A 23,551-nucleotide genomic window follows, 5' to 3' on the forward strand; every position below is an offset into this window, starting at 1 on the left:
TCCATAGTGGGGCTAGCAGGACACCATCCCGAGCGGAGACGGGTCAGCAGCGCAGAGATGTTCCCAGCCGATGCACAGGCGAGCGGTCCACCCCGGGTCCCGACTCTGGACAGCCAGCCCTTCATCCATGGCCACGTCCCCCCACTCCTTGTGGAGTGGGGGGACTCCACAAGGAAGAGGGGAGCAGAGGAGAAAAGAAAAGAAACGGCAGATCAACTGGTCTAAAAGGGGGGTCTATTTAAAGGCTAGAGTATACAAATTTGACCTTTGCAACCTCATTATACTCTTGGCTAGGTCCATCCATCCATCCATCCATCTTCTTCCCCTTATCCGAGGTCGGGTCGCGGGGGTAGCAGCCTAAGCAGGGAGGCCCAGACTTCCCTCTCCCCAGCCACTTCGTCCAGCTCCTCCCGGGGGATCCCGAGGCGTTCCCAGGCCAGCCGGGAGACATAGTCTTCCCAACGTGTCCTGGGTCTTCCCCGTGGCCTCCTACCGGTCGGACGTGCTCTAAAGCGTTCGGGTGGCATCCTGACCAGATGCCCGAACCACCTCATCTGGCTCCTCTCCAGGTGGAGGAGTAACGGCTTTACTTTGAGCACCTCCCGGATGACAGAGCTTCTCACCCTATCTCTAAGGGAGAGCCCCGCCACCTGGCGGAGAAAACTAATTTGGGCCGCTTGTACCCGTGATCTTGTCCTTTCGGTCATAACCCAAAGCTCATGACCATAGGTGAGGATGGGAACGTAGATCGACCGGTAAATTGAGAGCTTTGCCTTCCGGCTCAGCTCCTTCTTCACCACAACGGATCGATAGAGCGTCCGCATTACTGAAGATGCCGCACCGATCCGCCTGTCGATCTCACCATCCACTCTTCCCTCACTCGTGAACAAGACTCCCAGGTACTTGAACTCCTCCACTTGGGGCAAGATCTCCTCCCCAACCCGGAGATGGCACTCCACCTTAAGTTGTATATTCATAAAGGTAAGTTCCTCAATACCCGACCGTTTTTTTGTGCCTTTAAAACAGTGGTTCTTAACCTTGTCGGAGGTACCGAACCCCACCAGTTTCATATGCACATTCACCGAACCCTTCTTTAGTGAAAAATAAAATGTTTTTTTTTTTTTCAAATTCAAGACAAAGTTATATGTTTTTGGTAACACTTTAGTATGGGGAACATATTCTAAGTAACAAAGACTTAATTTAGAGTTATTTGGTTAGGGTTAGGGCCAGGGTTAGGGTGTTAGGGTTAGAGGGTTAGGGTTATAATAAGGCCATGCCGAATAAAACAGTAAAGGGGAACATTATCACAATTTCAGAAGGGTTAAAACCACTAAAAATCAGTTCCCAGTGGCTTATTATATTTTTCGAAGTTTTTTTCAAAATTTTACCCACCACGCAATATCCCTAAAAAAAAGCTTCAAAGTGCCTGATTTTATATACACCCGTCCATTTTCCTGTGACGTCACATAGTGAAGCCAACACAAACAAACATGGCGCATAGAACAGCAAGCTATAGCGACATTAGCTCGGATTCAGACTCGGATTTCAGCGGCTTAAGCGATTCGACAGATTACGCATGTATTGAAACGGATGGTTGTAGTGTGGAGGCAGGCAGCGAAAACGAAATTGAAGAAGAAACTGAAGCTATTGAGCCATATCGGTTTGAACCGTATGCAAGCGAAACCGACGAAAACGACACGACAGCCAGCGACACGGGAGAAAGCGAGGACGAATTCGGCGATCGCCTTCTAACCAACGATTGGTATGTGTTTGTTTGGCATTAAAGGAAACTAACAACTATGAACTAGGTTTACAGCATATGAAATACATTTGGCAACAACATGCACTTTGAGAGTGCAGACAGCCCAATTTTCATCAATTAATATATTCTGTAGACATACCCTCATCCGCGCTCTTTTCCTGAAAGCTGATCTGTCCAGTTTTGGAGTTGATGTCAGCAGGCCAGGGAAGCTAGGGTCGATATTCTTCTCTTGATCATCTTCGGTGGCATAAGGGACGGTGTGAGCCAAGACATCCAGGGGGTTTAGCTCACTCGTCTGCAGAAACAAACTGCCGCCATTGCTTGCCGTGCTAGCGAGGTCCTTTGTCCCTGAATTCCTCACACACTTCGGCAAATTCAATGGGGGTCTGGCGGCAGATTTCTTTGACTTTATGGTTGGAAATGCATCTGCTTTGAGTGTCGCAGGATATCCACACATTCTTGCCATCTCTGTCGTAGCATAGCTTTCGTCGGTAAAGTGTGTGGAACAAACGTTCAATTTCTTGCCACTTACGCATCTTTGGGCCACTGGTGCAACTTGAATCCGTCCCTGTTCGTGTTGTTACACCCTCCGACAACACACCGACGAGGCATGATGTCTCCAAGGTACGGAAAACAGTCGAAAAAACGGAAAATAACAGAGCTGATTTGACTCGGCGTTTGAGAAAATGGCGGATTGCTTCCCGATGTGACGCCACGTTGTGACGTCATCGCTCCGAGAGCGAATATTAGAAAGGCGTTTAATTCGCCAAAATTCACCCATTTAGAGTTCGGAAATCGGTTAAAAAAATATATGGTCTTTTTTCTGCAACATCAAGGTATATATTGAAGCTTACATAGGTCTGGTGATAATGTTCCCCTTTAAACAAGTACTTAATAATGACTAGTTAAGAGCCAATATGTTACTAATTTGCATATTAATAAGCAACTAATTAATGGTGAATATGTTCCCCATACTAAAGTGTTACAATGTTTTTTTACTGGTGCACAAAATGAAGCGTGCATGAACATCACCTTGTTCAAAGAACAAAACCAACACAGTGCATAAACTCATAACAAACTACACACCTGAAAATCAGTCTGACTTTTGCTGTTGTCGTATCCGTAATACGCCGTTAGGGAGAAGTTTTTATTTACACGATGAGTCGGGTGTGTCTTGACCTCCGCCGAACCCCTGAGGCCGACTCACCGAACCCCTAGGTGTCATGTCTGTGTGATCATGTTTTGTTTTAGTCATGTTTTGTTTAGTTATTGGACTCTTTAGTTTCTGGCTTTTCACTCCCTTGTCTTGTTTCCATGATTACCCATTAGTTTCACCTGTTCCACGTTTGGACTCATTGTGCACTCTTGTTTGTCGCCATAGCAACCCATTAGTTTTCACCTGTCACGTCACGCACCTGTTTCACGTTTTGAGTCACGCACCTGTTTTCGTTAATCATGTCTGTAGTATTTAAGTTCATTGTTTTCAGTTTGTCTTTCTGGTGACATCCCACATTTATGCTCTGCACATTTCTGACACTTTTTTCATGTCCATCGTTCACGCTGCTCCTTTTGTCCATGCCAAGTAAGTTTTGTTTATTAATGCCACAGTTAGTGTTTTTTTGTTGTTCATAGTTTCTGCCTTTGTGCAAGTATTTGTTTTCATAGCCAAGTTGTTTCTCCGCCATTGTGCGCGCTTTTCGTTTGTACTTTTTTTGATAAGTTTAAATAAATATGTTCTCACATTCCCGTCTCGCCCGAGCCAACTTTCCGTTGCCTTCTAGAAAAACTAAAACCCAGGACCAAGTCATGACACTAGGGTTCCATGGAACCCAGGTTAAGAACCACTGCTTTAAAACAATAATTAGAACTCTACTTCAAAACGCTCTCTACCTCTAACAATCAAAAAGCTGTGAAAACTATGATGCTGTGTTCCAAATTTAAATTATTTACGGAACTTGTGTGAGCCTATGACTTTACATTTTGTTACATATATATTTTTTGCGTTCTATTTTAGTTACTTTATTGAGTTTACAACCCCCTGCCGCTGTTTTGTATTGTCTTTGTACCGTATTTTTCGGAGTATAAGTCGCTCTGGAGTATAAGTCGCACTGGCCGAAAATGCATAATAAAGAAGGAAAAAAACATATATAAGTCGCACTGGAGTATAAGTCGCATTTTTGGGGGAAATGTATTTGATAAAAGCCAACACCAAGAATAGACATTTGAAAGGCAATTTAAAATAAATCAAGAATAGTGAACAACAGGCTGAATAAGTGTACGTTATATGAGGCATAAATAACCAACTGGTATGTTAACGTAACATATTATGGTAAGAGTCATTTAAATAACTATAACATATAGAACATGCTATACGTTTACCAAACAATCTAATCGCTAAATCCCATGACATCTTATACGTCCAGTCTCTTACGTGAATGAGATCAATAATATTATTTGATATTTTACGCTAATGTGTTCATAATGGCACACATAAGTCGCTCCTGAGTATAAGTCGCACCCCCGGCCAAACTATGGAAAAAACTGCGACTTATAGTCCGAAAAATACGGTACTGTTTCTGTACTTGTTTTGAGTATTATTATTTCTTGATTGTTTGTAAATGTTGTGTATTATAAATAAGAGTATATGAAATAAAATTACAATTAAATAAAAAAGTGCCTCACCTTGCCACCAGGTGGCTTAACCATCCATCCATTTTCTACCGCTTGTCCCTTTCGGGTTCGCAGGGGGTGCTGGAGCCTATCTCAGCTGCATTCGGGCGGAAGGCTGGGTACACCCTGGACAAGTCGCCACCAACCATGAGATGTTCAACAACGAAGTAATAAAATAAAATATTTTCTAATATTTCTCTTCTGGTCTATGCTTTCTATGTGATTTTGGTGTGGTTCCTGTATATTTGGATCATTTTCATGGTCAAAATCGTGCCGCCATCTTGTCGCGTGCTTTGGGGGGGCTCGTGGTGTCCGCGAGACGTCACGTGTTGTTGTTGTTGTTGTTGTTTTGTTGACGTGAAAGTTTCCGATGATGTCTTAATCACATGTTGATAAACATATGTGCGAATTGTAATAGGAATATTCAGGGGCGTCACTAGCTTTTAAGGACAGGGGGGGCTTTGCCCCCAGGAGATGCACAGGATGCAATCGAATGTTACGCACGAGCACAAAACTTCACAAACGGCTAACAAAGACTTAGAAATTATTCATTGTTATTATTATTATTTTTTTTTAAAGCACAGGATGAAATGAAATGCTCCCCGGGACGATGGCTTTTAACCATATATTTTCTTTTTCTTTTTATGTATTTATTCATTTTACATTTTATATTAAATGTCTTGGTTTTTCCTCCCTCTGAAAATCCTATTAAATGTTTAACAAGCCATCCTATAATAATAAAACAGCTATTAATGTAACAATACAATAAAACAAATATATTTAATGATGTTTTTTTCATTATTTTAACAATAGGCTTATGTATATTACTTTATATAGATTCTACAAGAAACACAAAACTTAAAAAATAAATGATTTACAATTGCACACACAAGGTTTTGTGCAGCTTCACTCATTGTAAAGGAAGATAATGTGCTTCGTACACCTGCAGGACCGCAAGCAAGGTCGCAGAGAAAATGCGGGCTGGAATGTGAGTGATGTGGGCATTTTCTATATGAACAAGTGGAATGGATTGGATACCGACGCACGAAAGGGGCTCTCTACCTTACGCTACGAAGTGAGGGGAAACTGAGTGAATAATAACAGGTTATATGATTATTTATTTAAACTCATATTTGGGCCACTTTATAATGAATATGTCGGCAGTAAAAAAAAACAAAAAAACACCAAATTATTTAGGGGGGCTCAAGCCCCCTAAAATAGGCCTAACAACGCCAATGGGAATATGTATCAAATAAATCATGTGTGAATTACTGTGAGAATCATAAAGCGAACGACTGAAATTATTTTCCTGATTAAAAGCGTTTATTAAGCACCGCGTGGTTGATTTATATAAATATATAAAGTACTAATAAATTAAATAGTATTGTTTCCCTTTGAAGTTGGTCTTTAAACGAACTTTACACCGCAGCGCATTAAGGAGAATTAGACGCAGTGTCGTTTGTGAACACTAGAGGGGAGTGTTACGCAAGTGTTTGCTCAGGCAAAACTTGAAAAGGAATTTGACCTTTGCAACCTCATTATACTCTTGGCTAAGTTGTATATTCATAAATGTAAGTTCCTCAATACCCGACCGTTTTTTTGTGCCTTTAAAAAACTAATTATAGAACTCTACTTTAAAACGCCCTCTACCATATCACACCTCACTCCAACCCACTTCTCCAAAGTGGGCTGGCTCAGGGTGGAGGACAGAGTAAAACAACTTGCACTGAGCCTAGTCTATAAAATCCGCTACACCTCCCTGATACCGAAGTACATGTCAAACTACTTCCTTAACATAAATGACTGCCATAACCACAACACCAGGGGGCGCTCCACTAACTACGATAAACCCAGATTCTGATCTAACAAAGGTCTAAAATCTCCTTCTATGCCACACCAATATGGAATGCACTCCCAACAGGTGTAAAAGAAAGTGCATCTCTATCCTCCTTCAAAACCGCACTAAAACAACACCTCCAGGCAACTACAACCCTTGACTAACACCCTCCCCCCTCCACATCCCACCTCCCCGGATTGTAATTAATCAAATGTAAATAATCAAATGTATTTCTATTGGTCTTATGCTATCTGAACTCACTATGTTCTCTGCTCGCTGTACATATCCTACCAAGTCAGACCTACACTGTTTCAATGTCCATTTCTCTGATGATGCAATTGTTGATGACTGAAGTGCTGATATCAACCAAACCCTCCTCATCCCACCCCCCGGATTGTAAATAATGTAAATAATTCAATGTATTCACCCTGATGATTAACTTGTGTGATGACTGTATTATGATGATAGTATATATCTAATAGTATATATCTGTATCATGAATCAATTTAAGTGGACCCCGACTTAAACAAGTTGAAAAACTTATTCGGGTGTTACTATTTAGTGGTCAATTGTACGGAATATGTACTGTACTGTGCAATCTACTAATAAAAGTTTCAATCAATTAATCAATCAAAAAAGCGCATGAAGGAAAATTAGACGCAGTGTCGTTCATGAACACTAGAGGGGAGTGTTACGCAAGTGTTTGCTCGGCAAAGAAAGTTAGTTTCTTATTTAATTTATTTATTTTTACTTTTTTTATTTTACAAACCTTTATTTATATATTGCAACATTTACAAACAGTTTAGAAATAATAATCAAAATAAGTACAAAAACAGTACACAACAGCGCCAGGGGGTTGTAAACTCAAAGTAACTAAAATCGAATGCAATATATATATATATATATATATATATATATATATATATATATATATATATATATATGTATATATATATATATATATATATATATATATGTATATATATATATATATATATATATGTATATATATATATATATATATATATATGTATATATATATATATATATATATATATATGTATATATATATATATATATATATATATGTATATATATATATATATATATATATATATATGTATATATATATATATATATATATATATGTATATATATATATATATATATATATATGTATATATATATATATATATATATATATATATATATATATATATATATATATATATATATATATATATAAAACAAACAAAGTGCAAAGCCATAGGCTCACACAAGTTCAGTAAATAATTAAAACAATTTGGAACACAGCATCATCGTTTTCACAGCTTTTTTGGTTGTTAGAGGTAGAGAGTGTTTTAACATAGAGTTCTAATTCTTTTTTAAAGGCACAAAAAACAGGTCGGGTATTAAGAAAAGGAGTTGACAAATACCATGAATTGATTAACGTGGACCCCGACTTAAACAAGTTGAAAAACTTATTGGGGTGTTACCATTTAGTGGTCAATTGTACGGAATATGTACTTCACTGTGCAATCTACTAATAAAAGTTTCAATCAATCGATCAAACCATTTTCAGGGAGACCTGTGTTGTGCAGTGAGTACTTGCCAACCCTCCCGAATTTTCCGGGAGACTCCCGAATTTCAGTGCCTCTCCCGAAAATCTCCCGGGACAACCATTCTCCTGAATTTCTCCCGATTTCCACCCGGACAACAATATTGGGGGCGTGCCTTAAAGGCACTGCCTTTAGCGTCGTCTCTCACCTGAAAATGAGACTATTATATATGTCTCCGTTATCCATAGGTTTATCTATAACCCATAAAGTAGGCAGGCACAGAGCTATTTCTCAGTGTGTGTTTATTCCAGCCGGCACGTTAATACACTGACACACAACATCCGAATTCCCATTATGCATTGCTTCAAAACTACGGCAAGTAGTAATGTCCAAAAACATAACAGAAACGAAGCAGAAGAACAAAGAAGAGACAGTCATGGTGACGACGAGTAAGAAGAAGAAGTACGCTTGCAAGTTCCAAAATGATTGGAAACAAGAATTTCAGTTCATCCAGGACAGCTGGAAGGGGAAGTGGTATGCTGCCTGCACATTTTGTAGATCAGACTTCTCCATTGAACTCGGTGGCCGAATTGATATAGTCACTCATGAACGGTCAGAGAAGCACAAGGCGGCGGCAACTCAGCACCGGTCACAGCCCAGTATTATGGGCCACCTCGCTAAATGGAGACCCGAGGGTGTAACATATGCCGAGACAAAGATGGCTATGCTGATAACTGCAAGCAACATCTCGTTCTCATTTGCGGATGCTTTCAACAAATCCGTGAAGGATATGTTCCCGGATTCAGAGATCGCTCGCCAGTACTCAAATGGCAGAACAAAGGCTACTCAAATAGTGAAAGGTAAGTGTTTTTTTTTTTTAAGTAAGCAGCAAGTACAGTACAGTTAGTAGAACAACTGTGTTTTCATTACTGTGTACTGTACTATATATATATATATATATATATATATATATATATATATATATATACATATATATATATATATATATATATATATATATATATATATATATATATATATATATATATATATATATATATAAGAAATACTTGAATTTCAGTGAATTCTAGCTATAAATATACTCCTCCCCCCTGAACCCCACCCACCTCAACCCCCCACCCCTCCTGAGGCAGACACAGGTAGTGCCTCCTGAGGCAGACACAGGTAGTGCCTCCTGAGGCAGACATAGGTAGTGCCTCCTGATGTGGACACAGGTAGTGCCTCCTGAGGCAGACATAGGTAGTGCCTCCTGATGTGGACACAGGTAGTGCCTCCTAAGGCACACATAGGTAGTGCCTCCTGATGTGGACACAGGTAGTGCCTCCTGAGGCAGACACAGGTAGTGCCTCCTGTGGCAGACACAGGTAGTGCCTCCTGAGGCAGACATAGGTAGTAGAAGCATTTAAGTCCCATCTTAAAACTCATTTGTATACTCTAGCCTTTAAATAGACCCCCCTTTTAGACCAGTTGATCTGCCGTTTCTTTTCTTTTCTCCTCTGCTCCCCTTTTCCTTGTGGAGGGGGGCGGGGGGGGTACAGGTCCGGTGGCCATGGATGAAGTGCTGGCTGTCCAGAGTCGGGACCCGGGGTGGACCGCTCGCCTGTGCATCGGCTGGGAACATCTCTGCGCTGCTGACCCGTCCCCGCTCGGGATGGTGTCCTGCTGGCCCCACTATGGACTGGACTCTTACTATTATGTTGGATCCACTATGGACTGGACTCTCACAATATTATGTCAGACCCACTCGACATCCATTGCATTCGGTCTCCCCTAGAGGGGGGGGGGGTTACCCACATATGCTTTGGCTACCCCTGTGGTAAATTTTAAATGTGCTTTATAAATAAAGTTGATTTGATTTGATTTGATATGCGGTCCTCTCCAAGGTTTCTCATAGTCATTCACATCGACGTCCCACTGGGGTGAGTTTTCCCTTGCCCTTATGTAGGCTTTGTACCGAGGATGTCGTTGTGGCTTGTGAAGCCCTTTGAGACACTTGTGATTTAGGGCTATATAAATAAACATTGATTGATTGATTGATTGATAGTGCCTCCTGATGTGGACACAGGTAGTGCCTCCTGAGGCAGACATAGGTAGTGCCTCCTGAGGCAGACGCAGGTAGTGCCTCCTGAGGCACACATAGGTAGTGCCTCCTGATGTGGACACAGGTAGTGCCTCCTGAGGCAGACACAGGTAGTGCCTCCTGAGGCAGACATAGGTAGTGCCTCCTGATGTGGACACAGGTAGTGCCTCTTGAGGCGGACACAGGTAGTGCCTCCACGGCTACACACAAAGTGTATTGAGCGTGTGCACGTGCTTGTTGACTTTGTATTGAAGACCATAAACTGGTGCATTTTCACCGGTTTTAAAAGTCCACAACATTCTTAATATTTATCACAGGAAAGTAGGGTTGTCCTGATACCAATATTTTAGTACTGGTACCAAAATGTATTTCGATACTTTTCTAAATAAAAGGGGAACACAAAAAAGTGCATTATTGGCTTTATTTTAACAACAAATCTTAGTGTACATGAAACATATGTTTATTATTGTAATTTAGTCCTTAAATAAAATAGTGAACATACTAGACAACTTGTCTTTTAGTAGTAAGTAAACAAACAAAGACTCCTAATTAGTCTATGCAGTAACATATTGTGTCATTTATCATTCTATTATTTTGTACACATTATGAAGGACAAGTGTTGGGTCACTGGACATGTGTCGTGTGAATGCACCAGTAAGAAGGAGAGGATGCAGGCTATCATTGTCAAACTAGAATTGTACATTTAAAAACATGTTTACAGGTGACAGTGTTATATATGTTGATGGATAATTGGTGCATGCAGGTGTAGCAGTTCATGCAGGTCAATGAGGGCTGCTGGCTCAGCAGATTAAATCAGCGTGGAAGATAATGTTGCTGCAAAACAACTTTTTGGGAAGCACAATACGGGGCTTGATATTTGAATCTGTACTCTTTTTTTTTTTCCTCATGGAATGTGTCACCTGAATAGGGTTTTATTTCAACACAGGTGTGTGACTCAGAGCGAGAGGTATGTGTTGATGTGAATCTTCTAATGTTTTTTCTCGCTGCGTGGCTCAAGGGCCTTCGTGTCAGCACACGCCGACGCCTCCTCCTCCTTCACACATTTTTCTGTTGCCTGCGTGACGAGACAGATGTAGGTGCGGCGTTTAATTTGACCTTTTGGAGCACAATATGTCCAATTGTGACCCATTAAAATAAATATTTCGACTCGGGGGAGGGGGGGTCATATTGAGAGAAAAAATGTGTCTGGGGGGCCAATGTGTATGTGTGTATACATGATATATATATACAGTACGTGTGTTTTGGGTCCCTATTTTCCAGGAACACTAATACCGAAAGTCACAATGTCCGATAGAATTCTAAAAACGTTATGACAGACCACCTCAAAAAAACGGAAAAAAAACATTTTTTTTAACTGAATGGGACTCCCAAAATGTACATTAAATTAAAGAAAGTGGGATTTACATTATTAACTATGAACAATAAAACACTGAATATTAACAACATATGAACATCGCAAAGTGTAATGAACATCTACAATATTGTAGGTGTTTATTACACTTTGTGATGTTCATATGTTGTTAATATTCAGTGTTTTATTGTTCATAGTTAATATTGTAAATCCCACTTTCTTTATTATTATTATTATTATTTCTTGATTGTTTGTAAATGTTGTATATTATAAATAAAGGTATATAAAAGAAAAAAAAAAAGAGAAAAAAAAAAGTGCCTCACCTTGCCACCAGGTGGTGTAACCATGAGATGTTAAAAAACGAAGTAATAAAATAAAATACGTTTGAATGTTTCTCTTCTGGTCTATGCTTTTCTATGTGATTTTGGTGTGGTTCCTGTATATTTTGATCATTTTCATGGTCAAACTCGCGGAAATTCTGTGTTTCCTGATGAAATTAACGCGGCAGACAAGAAGTGAGGCAGATGCAGGTAGTGCCTCCTGAGACATACACAGGTAGTGCCTCCTGAGGCGGACGCAGGTAGTGCCTCCTGAGACGGACGCAGGTAGTGCCTCCTGAGGCGGACGCAGGTAGTGCCTCCTGAGGCAGACGCAGGTAGTGCCTCCTGAGACAGACACAGGTAGTGCCTCCTGAGGCGGACACAGGTAGTGCCTCCTGAGACAGACACAGGTAACACAAGTAGTGCCTCCTGAGGCAGCCACAGGTAGTGTCTCCTGAGGCAGACACAGGTAGTGCCTCCTGAGGCAGCCAAAGTTAGTGCCTCCTGAGGCAGACGCAGGTAGTGCTTCCTGAGACAGACACAGGTAGTGCCTCCTGAGACAGACACAGGTAGTGCCTCCTAAGGCGGACGCAGGTAGTACCTCCTGAGGCAGACACAGTTAGTGCCTCCTGAGGCAGACGCAGGTAGTGCCTCCTGAGACAGACACAGGTAGTGCCTCCTGAGACAGACACAGGTAGTGCCTCCTGAGGTGGACACAGGTAGTGCCTCCTGAGACAGACACAGGTACCACAGGTCGTGCCTCCTGAGACAGACACAGGTAGTGCCTCCTGAGGCAGACACAGGTAACACAGGTAGTGCCTCCTGAGGCGGACACAGGTAGTGCCTCCTGAGGTGGACACAGGTAGTGCCTCCTGAGACAGACACAGGTACCACAGGTCGTGCCTCCTGAGACAGACACAGGTAGTGCCTCCTGAGGCAGACACAGGTAACACAGGTAGTGCCTCCTGAGGCGGACACAGGTAGTGCCTCCTGAGGCAGACACAGGTAACACAGGTAGTGCCTCCCGAGGCAGCCACAGGTAGTGCCTCCTGAAACAGACACAGGTAGTGCCTCCTGAGACGGACGCAGGTAGTGCCTCCTGAGGCAGCCGCAGTTAGTGCCTCCTGAGGCAGACGCAGGTAGTGCCTCCTGAGACAGACACAGGTCGTGCCTCCTGAGGCGGACACAGGTAGGGCCTCCTGAGACAGACACAGGTACCACAGGTAGTGCCTCCTGAGGCGGACGCAGGTAGTGCCTCCTGAGGCAGCCGCAGTTAGTGCCTCCTGAGGCAGACGCAGGTAGTGCCTCCTGAGACACACACAGGTAGTGCCTTCTGAGGCGGACACAGGTAGTGCTTCCTGAGACAGACACAGGTAGTGCCTCCTGAGGCGGACACAGGTAGTGCCTCCTGAGACAGACACAGGTAGTGCCTCCTGAGGCGGACACAGGTAGTGCCTCCTGAGACAGACACAGGTAGTGCCTCCTGAGGCGGACACAGGTAGTGCCTCCTGAGACAGACACAGGTAACACAGGTAGTGCCTCCTGAGGCAGACACAGGTAGTGCCTCAGTGTTAATTCTTTAACACTAGCATAGCTATGTGAGCTACATGCGAACAATATGTGTGAACCTCACACTATCTTAATAGTAGCACACAGTAGCTATGTGAGCTACATGCTAACATTACATTTTAACCTCATGCTATCTTAACAACACTAGCATAGCTATGTGAGCTACATGCTAACATTGCATTTTAGCATCATGCTCGGTTAGCATATTCACTAAAGAAATTGGTAAAAGATTACAGCTCCCAGGGCTGCAACTGACTGACAGATAGTTTGTCAAACTTCATTTTAAGATGTGTAGTGAAGCCAGCTGCCCTATAAAGCGGTCCTTCGTCAAAGTGGCGGGCGCAGCAGGCTTGACAAGGATGGCTTCCTGACACATCGTGTTCGCCTAGTGTCTCATTAGGTCATCCATAACCGTGCTGCGATGTTGCGTAGTAATAAAATAATAATCAGCGGCGGTTCTGTCAACAGCACCCTCCCATGTTGTGGCTTGCTCCAGAAGCATTCCTGGTGCGCGTGTGCGTGTGCGTTTGCCAGCCTCGTTCACTTCCTGGAGGCGAGGTATTTTTAAGCGAACATACGAGATCCAGTCGCCCATAGAAAGCCTTCTTCCGTCGCCACACTTTCACTTGCCGGGCGTCTGCCTCAGGACGACGGCCCCTGAGAGGAGGAGGAAGGGGAGGGGGGGGAGGTTTATTGTCCCGTGGGGCCAATAGCAGCAGAAGAATGCTGGCGGGACAAAGGCCATAATTCTATAGCAGCACAAGCAGCTCATTGTGCTCACGCACGCACGGACGCTACCACAGCAGCCATACGCTAACTCACAGGTGTCAAACTCAAGGCCCGGGGGCCCAGATGTGGCCCGCCACTTCATTTTATTTGGCCCTGGAAAGCCCTTGGAATAATATGTATCAATAAAGTACTGTAACTTTTCTTATTAAATGTATTCTTTCTCTCTATTTTGGGAGAAAAAAATACATGTAATCGCAAATTATGTGAACTTAAATATTGTCTAATTATGCAAAAATATATGATCAAACATTCAAACCATTAAAAAAAAAAATAGAAATAAATACTAATAATAATGATGATGTCAAAGCAAGTTATCCATCAAATTGTGCAATGTAAAAGTAGCAATAGATTTCATGGTCAAATTGTGGCATTTACTGTGGTTTTTACAGCATTTTTCTCTAAATGAAAAAAAAAACAGTACTTTTTTTACTGTAATAAACTGTGGTGCCGTTTTGGCATTTACAGTTGTTGATTTGCGGTAAAAAACAAAAACAAAAAAAACCCTCAGGTGCCAAAATGTTATTGTAAAATTGCATTTATTTTTAATTTACAGTAAAAAAACCAGGAAATTTTACAGCAAAATTCTGGCAACTGAGCTGCCTTTTTTCACCATAAAAACAGCTGTACTGTTTTTCCATTTACAGTAATATACACTACATTTTGAGGTAACATTATTGCAATTTACCATAAATGTTTTAACATTTTAGTTAAAAAATAATGTACAAAAATGATGTAATAATAGTATTCACTGTTAGATATCATACTTGTAAATGAGACTCAGAAATGTCATAATGAAACAAGATATAACAACCGAACCGGACAGTATTCATCATATTTGGCTCATTTTTAAAAATGTTTCAATAAAAAATGAGATTTTATTATCAAAAACAATTCATATTTATTAACACACACAAAAGTACCAAAAATTGGTGTCGTTGAGTATCGGTATCAATTCCCAGGTACCTGTGATTCACAGGTGTCAAACTCAAGGCCCGGGGGCCCAGATGTGGCCCGCCACTTCATTTTATTTGGCTCTGGAAAGCCCTTGGAATAATATGTATCAATAAAGTACTGTAACTTTTCTTACTAAATGTATTCTTTCTCTCTATTTTGGGAAAAAAAAATATATGTAATTGCAAATTATGTGAACTTAAATATTGTCTAATTATGCAAAAATATATGATCAAACACTCAAACCATTTAAAAAAAAAATAGAAATAAATACTAATAATAATGATGACGTCAAAGCAAGTTATCCATCAAACTGTGCAATGTAAAAGTAGCAATAGATTTCATGGTCAAATTGTGACATTTACTGTGTTTTTTACAGCATTTTTCTCTAAATGAAAAAAAACTGTACTTTTTTTTACTGTAATAAACTGTGGTGCCGTTTTGGCATTTACAGTTGTTGATTTGCGGTAAAAAACAAAAACAAAAAAAAACCTGGCAGCTCAGGTGCCAAAATGTTATTGTAAAATTGCATTTATTTTTAATTTACAGTAAAAAAAAAAAGAGGTAATTTTACAGTAAAATTCTGGCAACTGAGCTGCCTTTTTTCACCATAAAAACAGCAGTACTGTTTGTCCATTTACAGTAATATACACTACATTTTGAGGTAAAATTATTGCAATTTACCATATTCTTTTAAACATTTTAGTTAAAAAATAATGTAAAAAAAAATGATGTAATAATAGTATTCACTGTTAGATGTCATACTTGTAAATGAGACTCAGAAATGTCATAATGAAACAAGATATAACAACCGAACCGGACAGTATTCATCATATTTGGCTCATTTTTTAAAATGTTTCAATAAAAAATGAGATTTTATTATCAAACACAATTAATATTTATTAACACACACAAAAGTACCAAAAATTGGTGTCATTGAGTATCGGTATCTATTCCCAGGTACCTGTGATTCACATGTGTCAAACTCAAGGCCCGGGGGCCAGATGTGTAAACTGTACAAATTTACAGTAAAAAAAAAAGTAAATTTTACAGTAAAATTCTGGCAACTGAGCTGCCTTTTTTACCATAAAAACAGCAGTACTGTTTTTCCATTTACAGTAATATACACTACATTTTGAGGTAAAATTATTGCAATTTACCATATATTTTTTCCAACATTTTAGTTAAAAAATAATGTAAAGAAATGATGTAATAATAGTATTCACTGTTAGATGTCATACTTGTAAATGAGACTCAGAAATGTCATAATGAAACAAGATATAACAAACAAACCGGACAGTATTCATCATATTTGGCTCATTTTTTAAAATGTTTCAATAAAAAATGAGATTTTATTATCAAAAACAATTCATATTTATTAACACACACAAAAGTACCAAAAATTGGTACCGTTGAGTATCGGTATCTATTCCCAGGTACCTGTGATTCACAGGTGTCAAACTCAAGGCCCGGATGTGTAAACTGTACAAATTTACAGTAAAAAAAAGTAAAATTTACAGTAAAATTCTGGCAACTGAGCTGCCTTTTTTACCATAAAAACAGCAGTACTATTTTTCCATTTACAGTAATATACACTACATTTTGAGGCAAAATTATTGCAACTTATCATATTTTTTTACATTTTGGTTTAAAAAAAACCTACTAATAAAATGCATTAAAAAATTATGTAATAATAGTATTCACTGTTAGAAAAGTACCAAAAATTGGTACCGTTGGTATCAATTCCCAGATACCTGCGATTCACAGGTGTCAAACTCAAGGCCCGGGGGCCAGATGTGGCCCGCCACTTCATTTTATTTGGCCCTGGAAAGCCCTTGGAATAATATGTATCAATAAAGTACTGTAACTTTTCTTATTAAATGTATTCTTTCTCTCTATTTTGGGACAAAAAAATACATGTAATCGCAAATTATGTGAACTTAAATATTGTCTAATTATGCAAAAATATATGATCAAACATTCAAACCATTTAAAAAAAAAATAGAAATAAATACTAATAATAATGATGATGTCAAAGCAAGTTATCCATCAAATTGTGCAATGTAAAAGTAGCAATAGATTTCATGGTCAAATTGTGGCATTTAATGTGTTTTTTACAGCATTTTTCTCTAAATGAAAAAAAACTGTACTTTTTTTACTGTAATAAACTGTGGTGCCGTTTTGGCATTTACAGTTGTTGATTTGCGGTAAAAAAAAGAAAAAAAAAAAAAAAAGCCTGGCAGCTCAGGTGCCAAAATGTTATTGTAAGATTGCATTTATTTTTAATTTACAGTAAAAAAAAAGAAGGACATTTTACAGCAAAATTCTGGCAACTGAGCTGCCTTTTTTCACCATAAAAACAGCAGTACTGTTTTTCCATTTACAGTAATATACACTACATTTTGAGGTAAAATTATTGCAATTTACCATTTATTTTTTAACATTTTAGTTAAAAAATAATGTAAAAAAATGATGTAATAATAGTATTCACTGTTAGATGTCATACTTGTAAATGGGACTCAGAAATGTCATAATGAAACAACATATAACAACCGAACAGGACAGTATTCATCACATTTGGCTCATTTTTGAAAATGTTTCAATAAAAAAATGAGATTTTAATATAAAAAACAATTAATATTTATTAACACACACAAAAGTACCAAAAATTGGTGCCGTTGAGTATCGGTATCTATTCCCAGGTACCTGTGATTCACAGGTGTCAAACTCAAGGCCCGGATGTGTAAACTGTACAAATTTACAGTAAAAAAAAAAAAGTAAATTTTACAGTAAAATTCTGGCAACTGAGCTGCCTTTTTTACCATAAAAACAGCAGTACTGTTTTTCCATTTACAGTAATATACACTACATTTTGAGGTAAAATTATTGCAATTTACCATATTTTTTTCAACATTTTAGTTAAAAAATAATGTAAAAAAAATGATGTAATAATAGTATTCACTGTTAGAAGTCATACTTGTAAATGAGACTCAGAAATGTCATAATGAAACAAGATATAACAAACGAACCGGACAGTATTCATCATATTTGGCTCATTTTTAAAAATGTTTCAATAAAAAATGAGATTTTATTATCAAAAACAATTAATATTTATTAACACACACAAAAGTACCACAAATTGGTGCCGTTGAGTATCGGTATCAATTCCCAGGTACCTGTGATTCACAGGTGTCAAACTCAAGGCCCGGGGGCCAGATGTGTAAACTGTACAAATTTACAGTAAAAAAAAGTAAAATTTACAGTAAAATTCTGGCAACTGAGCTGCCTTTTTTTACCATAAAAACAGCAGTACTATTTTTACATTTACAGTAATATACACTACATTTTGAGGCAAAATTATTGCAACTTATCATATTTTTTTACATTTTGGTTTAAAAAAAATCTACTAATAAAATGCATTAAAAAATTATGTAATAATAGTATTCACTGTTAGAAAATTACCAAAAATTGGTACAGTTGGTATCAATTCCCAGGTACCTGCGATTCACAAGTGTCAAACTCAAGGCCCGGGGGCCAGATGTGGCCCGCCACTTCATTTTATTTGGCCCTGGAAAGCCCTTGGAATAATATGTATCAATCAAGTAGTGTAACTTTTCTTACTAAATGTATTCTTTCTTTCGTTTTTGGGAGAAAAAAAATACAAGCAATCGCAAATTATGTGAACTCAAATATTGTCTAATTATGCAAAAATATATGATCAAACACTCAAACCATTTTTTACATAGAAATAAATACTAATAAAAATGATTTCAAAGCATGTTATCCATCAAATTGTGCAATGTATAAGTAGCAATAGATTTTCATGGTCAAAAAAAAAAAAAAAAATCAGTCTAAGCCTTGGCCCTGGAGAGGGGGTTCAGACTGAGGCCAATAAGGAAAAAAACCTCATAGCCATAGCACACATAAGCATGTGTGTAAGAGGGAAACATCAAAGAACACAAAGGACATTAAAGACATTAAAAGAGAGCCATTTCTACATACAGCTATAAAAGAAAAACAAAGAAAACAACAAAAAAACATATGCACTGTAGTGGCCTCTGCGGTGTTCCATGCCATCGTCTGCTGCGGTGGGGGGAACATGGCCAAAGACAAAGCAACCAAGAGAGCCGACTCCACCCTCGGCCGCCCACTAACTCTCGGCCAGTGTCCAGTCCGCATGGATGAGCGGGGTAATGGGACCCATTACATCCCTGTTTGGCACTCAGCATCAAGGGTTGGAATTGGGGGTTAAATCACCAAAAATTATTCCTGGGCGCGGCCACCGCTGCTGCTCACTGCTCCCCTCACTTCCCAGGGGGTGAACAAGGGTGATGTGTCAAATGCAGAAAACAAATTTCACCACGCCACACTTAAAAAAATCTACTAATACAAACCCCGTTTCCATATGAGTTGGGAAATTGTGTTAGATGTAAATATAAACGGAATACAATGATTTGCAAATCTTTTTCAACCCATATTCAGTTGAATATGCTACAAAGACAACATATTTGATGTTCAAACTGATTTTTTGCAAATAATCATTAACTTTAGAATTTGATGCCAGCAACACGTGACAAAGAAGTTGGGAAAGGTGGCAATAAATCCTGATAAAGTTGAGGAATGCTCATCAAACACTTATTTGGAACATCCCACAGGTGTGCAGGCTAATTGGGAACAGGTGGGTGCCATGATTGGGTATAAAAGTAGATTCCATGAAATGCTCAGTCATTCACAAACAAGGATGGGGCGAGGGTCACCACTTTGTCAACAAATGCGTAAGCAAATTGTTGAACAGTTTAAGAAAAACCTTTCTCAACCAGCTATTGCAAGGGATTTAGGGATTTCACCATCTACGGTCCGTAATATCATCAAAGGGTTCAGAGAATCTGGAGAAATCACTGCACGTAAAGCAGCTAAGCCTGTGACCTTCCATCCCTCAGGCTGTACTGCAGCAACAAGCGACATCAGTGTGTAAAGGATATCACCACATGGGCTCAGGAACACTTCAGAAACCCACTGTCAGTAACTACAGTTGGTCGCTACATCTGTAAGTGCAAGTTAAAGCTCTCCTATGCAAAGCGAAAACCGTTTATCAACAACACCCAGAAACGGCGTCGGCTTCGCTGGGCCTGAGCTCATCTAAGATGGACTCATGCAAAGTGGAAAAGTGTTCTGTGGTCTGACGAGTCCACATTTCAAAATGTTTTTGGAAACTTTGGACGTCGTGTCCTCCGGACCAAAGAGGAAAAGAACCATCCGGATTGTTATAGACGCAAAGTGTAAAAGCCAGCATGTGTGATGGTATGGGGGTGTATTAGTGCCCAAGACATGGGTAACTTACACATCTGTGAAGGCACCATTAATGCTGAAAGGTACATACAGGTTTTGGAGCAACATATGTTGCCATCCAAGCAACGTTACCATGGACGCCCCTGCTTATTTCAGCAAGACAATGCCAAGCCACGTGTTACATCAATGTGGCTTCATAGTAAAAGAGTGCGGGTACTAGACTGGCCTGCCTGTAGTCCAGACCTGTCTCCCATTGAAAATGTGTGGCGCATTATGAAGCTTAAAATAGCACAACGGAGACCCCCGGACTGTTGAACAACTTAAGCTGTACATCAAGCAAGAATGGGAAAGAATTCCGCCTGAGAAGCTTCAAAAATGTGTCTCCTGTTGTTAAAAGGAAAGGCCATGTAACACAGTGGTGAACATGCCCTTTCCCAACTACTTTGGCACGTGTTGCAGCCATGAAATTCTAAGTTAATTATTATTTGCAAAACAAAAAATAAAGTGTATGAGTTTGAACATCAAATATGTTGTCTTTGTAGTGCATTCAATTGAATATGGGTTGAAAAGGATTTGCAAATCATTGTATTCCGTTTATATTTACATCTAACATCCCAACTCATATGGAAACGGGGTTTGTAAAATGCATTAAAAAATGGTGTAATAATAGTATTCACTGTTAGAAGCGGCCCTCTGGGGCCAAACATAACTGTGCCATGTGGCCCTCGGGGAAAGCGACTAGCTTTCCCACAGCGTGTCCCCCCTAATGCAGCATCACTGGGTGAGTCAAGGAGGGGGTGGGGGGGTGGGGGGCAGGAAACAGAATGTTTATGTTGCGTCTTCTCCGCAAGGACACTCCCCAGCATGTGGACAACAACTGTAGTCTCGTTCCAAGCTCCCAAGGAGCCGGCATCTGTGTACAGTAGCCACATTCCTACGTCTCTTTAGGGCCGCAATCTTACAACCTTCCTCTCACAAATCCGCGACATCCAAACGACGCCCCCCCTCAGACAGGTGAGCGACCCTCCAGGCTGGACGTGCCAGGAATGTGTCGGCACCTCGGCTTTTGTTCGCCAAAAGGAGCGCGCTCTCTTTGTTTTTGGCCCACATTCTGTGGCGCCGTGTGAACGCCGCCAGGACTGCTTTGGGAAACCGCCGGATGACTTCAGGAGAGGCGATAAGGATATTTTTGTCGAATCCATGTGAAGAATTTCAAGGCCCCCCCGCTCGCCGATATCGACTGTTGGAAAGAGCGAGCGCTGGAAAACAAGATTACGTGCGGCGAGGGCGAGGACGCGACAAATTTGGCATCGCACCCGGTGACATTGCCGGCATAGCTCGGTTGGTAGAGCGGCCGTGCCAGCAACGTGAGGGTTCCAGGTTCGATCCCCGCTTCCGCCATCCTAGTCACTGTTGTTCTGTCCTCGGGCAAGGCACTTTATCCACCTGCTCCCTTGTGCCGCCCACACTGCTTTAAATGCTGGGTTTCACTATGTAAAGCGCTTTGAGTCACTAGAGAAAAGCGCTATATAAACATAATTCACTTCACTTCACATTACGCCTCGACACAAATAAAACGATGGAATAGGTGGGGCCCTCTCGGGGGAAGGGGCCTCGGTCCCGGACCCCGGCGAGGCGTCCCTTCTCCGCTCCGTAAAAGTGTCCATCTCTTTTCTTTTTTTTTCTTCTGTTGTGGCATATGCTGCAGGTGCCTGCTCGTTTTTCGTATGTGGGTAACAACATTTAACTATGTATATATATTTCCGAATTGGTTTAACTGCCACCCGCCTGAATCTATTTAAAATCTAATTTTTTTTTATTTCAATCGCCCGACCCGACCCGACCCGACCCGACCCGCGGATAAAATCTAATTTTTTTTCATTTCATCCGCCCGATCCGCGGATAATCCGCGGACTCTGCGGTTGTGCCCGCAAACCGCGCATCTCTAATATATATATATATATATATATATATATATATATATATATATATATATATATATATATATATATATATATAAAATAAATACTTGAATTTCAGTGTTCATTTATTTACACATATACACACAGATAACACTCATCTACTCATTGTTGAGTTAAAGGTTGAATTGTCCATCCTTGTTCTATTCTCTGTAACTATTTTTCTAACCATGCTGATGATGCATTGCTGTGTGGCACGCACAAAAGTGCTTTCATCAAATGCACTAGATGGCAGTATTGTCCTGTTTAAGAGTGTCACAACATTGCTGTTTACGGCAGACGAAGTGCTTTACGGTAGACGTGACTGCTGTTGTTGTGTGTTGTTGCCGCGCTGGGTCTGGGAGGACGTTAATGAAACTGCCTAACAATAAACCCACATAAGAAACCAAGAACTCGCCCTCTATCATTCTACAGTTATAACGTGATTGGGCAGGTACGCTGTTTATATTGTGGGAAAGCGAACTCAGGTCTGCATGGACCTGAGTCCGCTTGAATTTCGGTAGATTTTCGGGAGAAAATTTGTCCCGGGAGGTTTTCGGGAGAGGTGCTGAATTTCGAGAGTCTCCCGGAAAATCCGGGAGGGTTGGCAAGTGTGCGTTAGCCAAGTAGCTTCAGTTTTTCGATTCACCTGCATAAAGTTAGCCAAGTAGCTTCAATTTGTGAGTATAATTCAGTAAAGAAACTTAAATTCCCACAGTAGTAAGTAATGGGCATGTTAGCCGAGTAGCTTTAGTTTGTTGAATATACCTGGATAAAGTTATCAAAGTGACTACAATTTCCGCAGGTAGCAAGATCGCCTTAGTATTTAGTCACTTTCAGTAAAACTAGTCTGCTAGCTTGGAGTTTGCCATTAGCTTCATTTTTAGTAACCTTAGACAAAATGAGCAAAATTCAGTATTTGAGTATGCTTCAAGCTATGCAAGAAGCAACAAGGTGTTAAGTTTATTTAGTAAGTTAGCCACGTAGCATGACATTTTTGAGTCAACTTGAATATGGCTAACCAGTAAAAGATTGGCAGGTTAGCTTCAGTTTATTCATTATATACCTGAATAATGTTAGCCGTGTAGCTTCAGTTTATCGAATATAACTGAATAATGTTAGCCGAGTAGCTTCAGTTTATCGAATATAACTGAATAATGTTAGCCGAGTAGCTTCAGTTTATTGAATATAACCGAATAATGTTAGCCAAGTAGCTTCAGTTTATTGAATATAAATTATTAATGTTAGCCGAGTAGCTTCAGTTTATTGAATATAACTGAATAATGTTAGCCGAGTAGCTTCAGTTTATTGAATATAACTGAATAATGTTAGCCGAGTAGCTTTAGTTTATTAAATATAACTGAATAATGTTAG

Source organism: Nerophis lumbriciformis, linkage group LG25 (genome assembly GCF_033978685.3).
Source record: "Nerophis lumbriciformis linkage group LG25, RoL_Nlum_v2.1, whole genome shotgun sequence".
NCBI lineage: Eukaryota > Metazoa > Chordata > Actinopteri > Syngnathiformes > Syngnathidae > Nerophis > Nerophis lumbriciformis.